Raw genomic sequence first — 8,823 nt, 5'->3', positions numbered from 1 at the left:
TGGGCCAAAATACCAGCAACAGTGTGTGAAAACCTTGTGAAGACTTACAGAAAACGTTTGACCTGTGTCATTGCCAACAAAGGGTATATAACAAAGTATTGAGAAACTTTTGTTATTGACCAAATACTTATTTTCCACCATAATTTGCAAATAAATTCATTAAAAATCCTACAATGTGATTTTCTGGAATTATTTTTCTCATTTTGTCTGTCATAGTTGACGTGTACCTATGACGAAAATTACAGGCCTCTCTCATCTTTTTAAGTGGGAGAACTTGCACAATTGGTGGCTGACTAAATACTTTTTTCCCCCACTGTATCTAGACACTGGAGATAAGGACGCTGCAGTATCATCCCGTAACATACTGCAGTACCAAGCATGAATACACACACCGCACGCACACGCTCGCACACGCACGCACACACACAGTAGGCTGGACCCTGGCTGTGGAGAGGACAGTATTCAGTCACTATTAGAGAAGGAGAGCCAGAGTGTTAGAGACTCAAGGTAGCATCAGATTTGACCAGTCAGTCGTGTCCAGCAGACTGTCCTTCATTTACTGGCTACCTTCCTTAGCCTCACACTCACACACACACACACACACACACACACACACACACACACACACACACACACACACACACGCACACACACGCACACACACCTGCAGACACAGGCCTGGTTTCACTTAATTTTTTTCCTTTTCACCTTTCCCTTATTTTTCTTATTTTCTCTCTTTCTCCCACTCCTCCTCCCCTTTCACCCCCCCTCCTCCTCTTTCTCCCCCTCCTCCTCCCCTTTCACCCTCTCCTCCTCCTCTTTCTCCCACTCCTCCTCCCCTTTCACCCCCTCCTCCTCCTCTTTCTCCCCCTCCTCCTCACACTTTGGTTTCAGCAGCCTTGAGGAGATAAATGGTGTGAAACTGACTGTGGCCCGTCTATCTATCCTAGTGTCTGTGTAGCAGGAGGAGATGAGAGAGGGGGAGAAGGAGAGGGAGAAGGTGTGGGAGAGGAGAGAGGGAGAGGGGGAGGTATTTTTGCAAGCATTTAAGGCTGTTTCAGTTTAACTCAGAACCTCTAAAATCTGGATATGAAATAATTTCCAGGAATATATTTGCCACCCTGCATCCCACTGCTGGCTTTCCTCTGAAGCTAAGCAGGGTTGGTCCCTGGATGAGCGACCAGAAGCTGCTGGAAGTGGTGTTGGAGTGCCAGTAGGAAGCACTATTTCCTCTGGTCTAAGGAGAACCCAGGGCAGTGAAGGGGACATTGCCCTTCGTAGGGTGCCGTGTTTCAGGATGGGACATTAAAGGGCTGTCCTCGCTCTCTGCGGTCACTAAAAATCCCATGGCACTTATCGCAAGAGTAGGGGTGTTAACCACGGTGTCATCGATACATTTCCAACCTGGTACCATTCCATCATGGCCACCAAATCCTCCCCTTCATTCGTAATTGGCATATATTACTCTCTAGCTGATGAGGTGAGTTTCCCCTTTACTATTCAAAGCACTTTGTGTACCTCAGTTGGTAGAAAGGTGTTATATAAATCCATTATATATACATATAGAGCATTCGGAAAGTATTCAGACCCCTTGACTTTTTCCACATATTGTTATGTTACAGCCTTATTCTAAAATTGATTAAATAAAACATTTTCCTCATCAATCTTTAAAAACAGAAATACCTTATTTACATAAGTATTCAGACACTTTGCTATGAGACTCAAAATTGAGCTCAGGTACATCCTGTTTCCATTGATCATCCTTGAGATGTTTCTACAACTTGATTGGAGTCCACCTGTGGTAAATTCAATTGATTGGACATGATTTGGAAAGGCAAACACCTGTCTATATAAGGTCCCACAGTTTTTACAGTGTATGTCATGGCAAAAACCAAGCCATGATGTTGAAGGATTGTCCGTAGAGCTCCGAGACAGGATTGTGTCGAGGCACAGATCTGGGGAAGGGTAGCAAAACATTTATTGAAGGTCCCCAAGAACAACGTGGACTCCATCATTTTTAAATGGAAGACCTTGGAACCACCAAGACTCTTTCTAGAGCTGGCTGTCCGGCCAAATTGAGCAATTGGGGGAGAAGGGCCTCAGTCAGGGAGGTGACCAAGAACCTGATGGTCACTCTGACAGAGCTCCAGAGTTCCTCTGTGGAGATGGGAGAACATTCCAGAAGGACAACCATCTCTGCAGCACTCCACCAATCAGGCCTTTATGGTAGAGTTGCCAGACGGAAGCCACTCCTCAGTAAAATGCACATGACTGCCCACTTGGAGTTTGCCAAAAGGCACCTAAAGGACTCAGACCATGATAAACACGATTCTCTGGTCTGATGAAACCAAGATTGAATGGCAAGCGTCACGTCTGGAGGAAACATGGCACCATCTCTACGGTGAATCATGGTGGTGGCAACATCATGCTGTGGGGATGTTTTTCGGTGGCAGGGACTGGGATATTAGTCAGGATCGAGGAAAAGATGAAAGGAGCAAAGTACAGAGAGATCCTTGATGAAAACCTCCTCCTGAGCGCTCAGGACCTCAGACAGGGGTGAAGGTTCACCTTCCAACAGGACAACGACCCTAAGCACACAGCCAAGACTCCTCAGGAATGTCTTCGGGACAAGTCTCTGAATGTCCTTGAGTGGCCCAGCCAGAGCTCGGACTTGAACCCAATCAAACATCTCTGGAAATACCTGAATAGCTGTGCAGCTACTCTCCCCATCCAATCTGACAGTGCTTGAGAGGATCTGCAGAGAAGAATGGGAGAAACTCCCCAAATACAGGTGTGCCAAGCTTGTAGCGTCATACCCAAGAGGACTCAAGGCTATAATCGCTGCCAAAAGTACAACAAAGTACTGAGTAAAGGATCTGAATACTAAATGTAATATTTCAGTTGTTATTTTTTTATAGATTTGCAAACATTTCTAAAAACCTATTTTTTCTTTGTCATCATGGAGTATTTTGTGTAGATTGATGAGGAAAACAAACAATTTAATCAATTTATATATGTCATTCTCCTCTCGGGGTGTAGTTAAAGGGGCGATCTGCAATTGGTAAATCCATTTGTGGACTTTAAAATTTATGATATACCCAATGATTCTTGAAAAATATTATTTATAAATCCTTAATGAGCTTAGTTCAACAGTGGTACCCAATCAGAACCCAATCAGAACTCAATCAGATCCCAAAATATAAGCTTGTTTCACCCTATTGTTAGCAAACAATGTAATTGTAAACAAGCCTAAAAAACATGGATAAAACTATCAGTTGGATCTCATGGATGGTCACTTAGGCATCCATGGCCTCATCTATGCATTTGAGAGTGGTTTCATTTCTCCATCCCTCAACTGTTTTACCAAAACAGTGATGGGGCAGTCATTTTGTTGTTGTTTGAACTGCAGATTGCCCCGTTAAAGCTACATTTGCCATGTGAGAGCAGGCTGGGGAAAGCTGGCTGGTCTTATTTAGGAACCTGTCAAAGCTGTCACTCCCCGAAGCTGGTCAATTACACTACCAGACCCTCGAGGGAGGTGTCTAGGAATCAGGCCTGTCTCAGACTCACTCTCCTGGGCTGGACCTGACCGCTGACTGGGGGAGAGTGGAGGGTCTGGAGGGAGGTAGCAGAGGTTTTCCATACCTGTATGCAATGTGGCTTTGGCCGCCCTCCTCTCTCTCTCTCTCTCTCTCTCTCTCTCTCTCTCTCTCTCTCTCTCTCTCTCTCTCTCTCTCTCTCTCTCTCTCTCTCTCTCTCTCTCTCGGCCTCTCTCTCTCTCTCTCTCTGCCTCTCTCTCTCTCTCTCTCTCTCTCTCTCTCTCTCTCTCTCTCTCTCTCTGCCTCTCTCTCTCTCTCTCTCTCTCTCTCTCTCTCTCTCTCTCTCTCAGTCTCTCTGTCTCTCTCTCTCTCAGTCTCTCTGTCTCTCTCTCTTTCGCTCTCTCTCTTTCGCGCTCTCTCTCTTTCGCTCTCTCTCTCGCTCTCTTTCTCTCTCTCTCTGATGTGACATGTCAGAAAATATCTCAAGACCCTCACTGACCCTGTCATTATATAACAAACTAAATGCAGACATACTGGGGTGGCCTTGTCTCCCTGTCTGGTTACATGGTGATGGGGGTGTGGATCCGTTTTGTCTGGGGTTATATAATGACTCAACAGAAGTTTTGGAGTTTGTGACAGGTCACGACAGAAGGAGAGAGGGCGAGTGGAAGATGGGTAGAGAAAGTGAGAAAGAGAGAAGGATGGAAATGCAATTATTTGTAAAAATAGGATATGACAGGATGAAAGGATGGATCGAATGAGAAACAAAATCAGGAAGGAAAAGAGAGAAAAGGGAGACAAGAGAGAGTGAGAAAACAGAGAAAGAGATGAAGGAAAGGAGGAAGATGTCGAAAGTGATAGAAGGAAAGACAGAGAGAGGAGAGGTGGAACAATGGTTGTGTCTGTGTGTTTGTGTGTGTGTGTGTGTGTGTGTTGTAATGGTGTAAATGTCTGTGAAACAGATCGCTCACTGACTGCCCTGTCAGCCGTCCTACCCCCTACCCATAATTCCCTCTTCCAGTTAGCGTTCAGGCGGACATGGGTCAGCTGAGATCTCCGCCAGGAACACGGACATCCGTCACACACGCCAAGAGACACTCAGAATCATATTAACAACAAAAATGTCTCCCATGGCAAAATGTGTAGAATTGCAGGAAATTTGATGTAAAACTGCACAAAAAGTTATGTATTTGTTCACCTTTTGTTAATAAAATAATATTTCCGCTAACAGATCCCGCTGTACGTATTAAATGATAGTTTTTAATCCTGGTGCTGAGTTAATGTCGACTGAGGTGAATGAAGATACAGCGACCAATGTGACACACAGACACACAGACACACAGACACACACACACACACACACACACACACACACACACACAGGTAATAGAAAAAAATCTTTAGAGGTCAGGCTCAGCGTGGTTTCAGCCATTTACAATCAGCATAGAGAAATAGAGGCTGAGTTTTACTCTCTCCCTGGGTTATCACGGTGTCCTTGAATCTATACATATACTGAGCGAGAGAGAGAGAGAGAGAGAGGGATAGTGAGCGAGAGAGATATATGGGGGAGGGAGAGAGAGAGAGAGAGAGAGAGAGAGAGAGAGAGAGAGAGAGAGAGAGAGTATATTATATATATATATATATATATATATATATATATATATATATATATATATATATATATATATAAGTATAAGTATATATTCAACATCAATCCATGTCTGAGGACGTCGGGAGATTATGTGTAAACCGGCCACTAGGGGCAACATTTTTGTTTTAAACCTATCCCAAACCTCAACCCTTACCTTAACCATTCAGAGTTAATGCATAACCTTAACCATTCAGAGTTAATGCATAACCTTAAGAATTCTGAGTTAATGCCTGAACTTAAACCTAACCTTTAACATTTTTGGAACAATTTCAACATTTTACGTTTGAGAAAAGAAGGTTGACGACATCCGATCCTCGTTTGTTAAGTCTAATGACACTGCTGGTCCTACTCACACTGCCCTACCCTATGCTTTGACTTCTTTCTCCCCTCTCTCTCCAGATAAAATCCTGCGACTTGTGACTGCAGGCCGCCCAACAACCTGCCCGCTTGACCCCATCCCCTCCTCTCTTCTCCAGACCATCTCCGGTGACCTTCTCCCTTACCTCACCTCGCTGATCAACTCATCCTTGACCGCTGGCCATGTCCCTTCCGTCTTCAAGAGAGCGAGAGTTGCTCCCCTTCTCAAAAAACCAACACTCGATCCCACTGATGTCAACAACTACAGACCAGTATCCCTTCTTTCTTTTCTTTCCAAAACTATTGAGCGTGCCGTCTTTAGCCAACTCTCTTGCTATCTCTCTCAGAATGACCTTCTTGATCCAAACCAGTCAGGTTTCAGGACTGGTCATTCAACTGAGACTGCTCTTCTCTGTGTCACGGAGGCTCTCTGCACTGCTAAAGCTAACTCTCTCTCCTCTGCTCTTGTCCTTCTAGACCTGTCTGCTGCCTTTGATACTGTGAACCATCAGATCCTCCTCTCCACCCTCTCCGAGCTGGGCATCTCCGGCGCGGCTCACTCCTGGATTGCGTCCTACCTGACCGGTCGCTCCTACCAAGTGGCGTGGCGAGAAGCTGTCTCCGCACCACGTGCTCTCACCACTGGTGTCCCCCAGGGCTCAGTTCTAGGCCCTCTCCTTTTCTCCCTATACACCAAGTCACTTGGCTCTGTCATATCCTCACATGGCCTCTCCTATCATTGCTACGCTGACGATACACAACTAATCTTCTCCTTTCCCCCTTCTGATAACCAGGTGGCGAATCGCATCTCTGCATGTCTGGCAGACATATCAGTATGGATGACGGATCACCACCTCAAGCTGAACCCTGGCAAGACGGAGCTGCTCTTCCTCCCGGGGAAGGACTGCCCGTTCCATGATCTCGCCATCACGGTTGACAACTCCGTTGTGTCCTCCTCCCAGAGTGCGAAGAGCCTTGGCGTGACCCTGGACAACACCCTGTCGTTCTCCGCTAACATCAAGGCGGTGACCCGCTCCTGCAGGTTCATGCTCTACAACATTCGGAGAGTACGACCCTGCCTTACACAGGAAGCGGCACAGGTCCTAATCCAGGCACTTGTCATCTCCCGTCTGGATTACTGCAACTCGCTGTTGGCTGGCCTCCCTGCCTGTGCCATTAAACCCCTACAACTCATCCAGAATGCCGCAGCCCGTCTGGTGTTCAACCTTCCCAAGTTCTCTCACGTCACCCCCTCCTCCGCACACTCCACTGGCTTCCAGTTGAAGCTCGCATCCGTTACAAGACCATGGTGCTTGCCTTGGAGCAGTGAGGGAACGGCACCTCTGTACCTTCGGGCTCTGATCAGTCCCTACACCCAAACGAGGGCATTGCGTTCATCCACCTCTGGCCTGGTGGCTCCCCCTTCCTCTGCGGAAGCATAGTTCCCGCTCAGCCCAGTCAAAACTGTTCGCTGCTCTGGCACCCCAATGGTGGAACAAGCTCCCTCACGACGCCAGGACAGCGGAGTCACTCACCACCTTCCGGAGACATTTGAAACCCCACCTCTTTAAGGAATACCTGGGATAGGATAAAGTAATCCTTCTACCCCCAAAAAAAAAAATTTGTAAAGTGGTTATCCCACTGGCTATAGGGTGCATGCACCAATTTGTGAGTCGCTCTGGATAAGAGCGTCTGCTAAATGACGTAAATGTGCCCTTGAGCAAGGCACTTAACCCTAATTGCTCCTGTAAGTCGCTCTGGATAAGAGCGTCTGCTAAATGACTAAAATGTAAATGTAAATGTAGAAACATAGATGAACGTCTAATTCTGACGTAAAGACTGTGAGAGCTGGTATAGGATAAGAGGAGATAGAGAGAGGGAGAGAGAGAGAGAGAGAGAGAGAGAGAGACACACACACACATTCACAGACACACAGAAACAGACACACAAGTATACACACACGCACGCACACGCACACACGAACACACACAGGTAATAAATAATCTTTAGAGGTCAGGCACAGCGTGGTTTCAGCCATTTACAATCAGCATAGTGAAATAGAGGCTGAGTTTTACTCTCTCCCTGGGTTATCAAGGTGTCCTTGAATCTATACATATACTGAGCGAGAGAGAGAGAGAGAGAGAGAGAGAGAGAGAGAGAGAGAGAGAGAGAGCGAGAGAGAGAGATAGTGAGCGAGAGAGATATGTGGGGAGGGAGGGAGGGAGGGAGGGAGGGAGAGAGAGAGAGAGAGAGAGAGAGAGAGAGAGAGAGAGAGAGAGTATATATATATATATATATATATATATATATATATATATATATATACAGTGGGGAAAAAAAGTATTTAGTCAGCCACCAATTGTGCAAGTTCTCCCACTTAAAAAGATGAGAGAGGCCTGTAATTTTCATCATAGGTACACGTCAACTATGACAGACAAAATGAGGGAAAAAAATCCAGAAAATCACATTGTAGGATTTTTAATGAATTTATTTGCAAATTATGGTGGAAAATAAGTATTTGGTCAATAACAAAAGTTTCTCAATACATTGTTATATACCCTTTGTTAGCAATGACACAGGTCAAACGTTTTCTGTAAGTCTTCACAAGGTTTTCACACACTGTTGCTGGTATTTTGGCCCATTCCTCCATGCAGATCTCCTCTAGAACAGTGATGTTTTGGGGCTGTCGCTGGGCAACATGGACTTTCAACTCCCTTCAAAGATTTTCTATGGGGTTGAGATCTGGAGACTGGCTAGGCCACTCCTTCGTTGCCCGGGCGGTGTGTTTGGGATCATTGTCATGCTGAAAGACCCAGCCACGTTTCATCTTCAATGCCCTTGCTGATGGAAGGAGGTTTTCACTCAAAATCTCACGATACATGGCCCCATTCATTCTTTCCTTTACACGGATCAGTCGTCCTGGTCCCTTTGCAGAAAAACAGCCCCAAAGCATGATGTTTCCACCCCCATGCTTCACAGTAGGTATGGTGTTCTTTGGATGCAACTCAGCATTCTTTGTCCTCCAAACACGACGAGTTGAGTTTTTACCAAAATGTTCTATATTGGTTTCATCTGACCATATGACATTCTCCCAATCCTCTTCTGGATCATCCAAATGCACTCTAGCAAACTTCAGACGGGCCTGGACATGTACTGGCTTAAGCAGGGGGACACGTCTGGCACTGCAGGATTTGAGTCCCTGGCGGCGTAGTGTGTTACTGATGGTAGGCTTTGTTACTTTGGTCCCAGCTCTCTGCAGGTCATTCACTAGGTCCC

Source organism: Coregonus clupeaformis, unplaced genomic scaffold (assembly GCF_020615455.1).
Source record: "Coregonus clupeaformis isolate EN_2021a unplaced genomic scaffold, ASM2061545v1 scaf0026, whole genome shotgun sequence".
NCBI classification, from domain to species: Eukaryota; Metazoa; Chordata; class Actinopteri; order Salmoniformes; family Salmonidae; genus Coregonus; species Coregonus clupeaformis.
Note: the sequence above shows the minus strand (reverse complement) of the source record.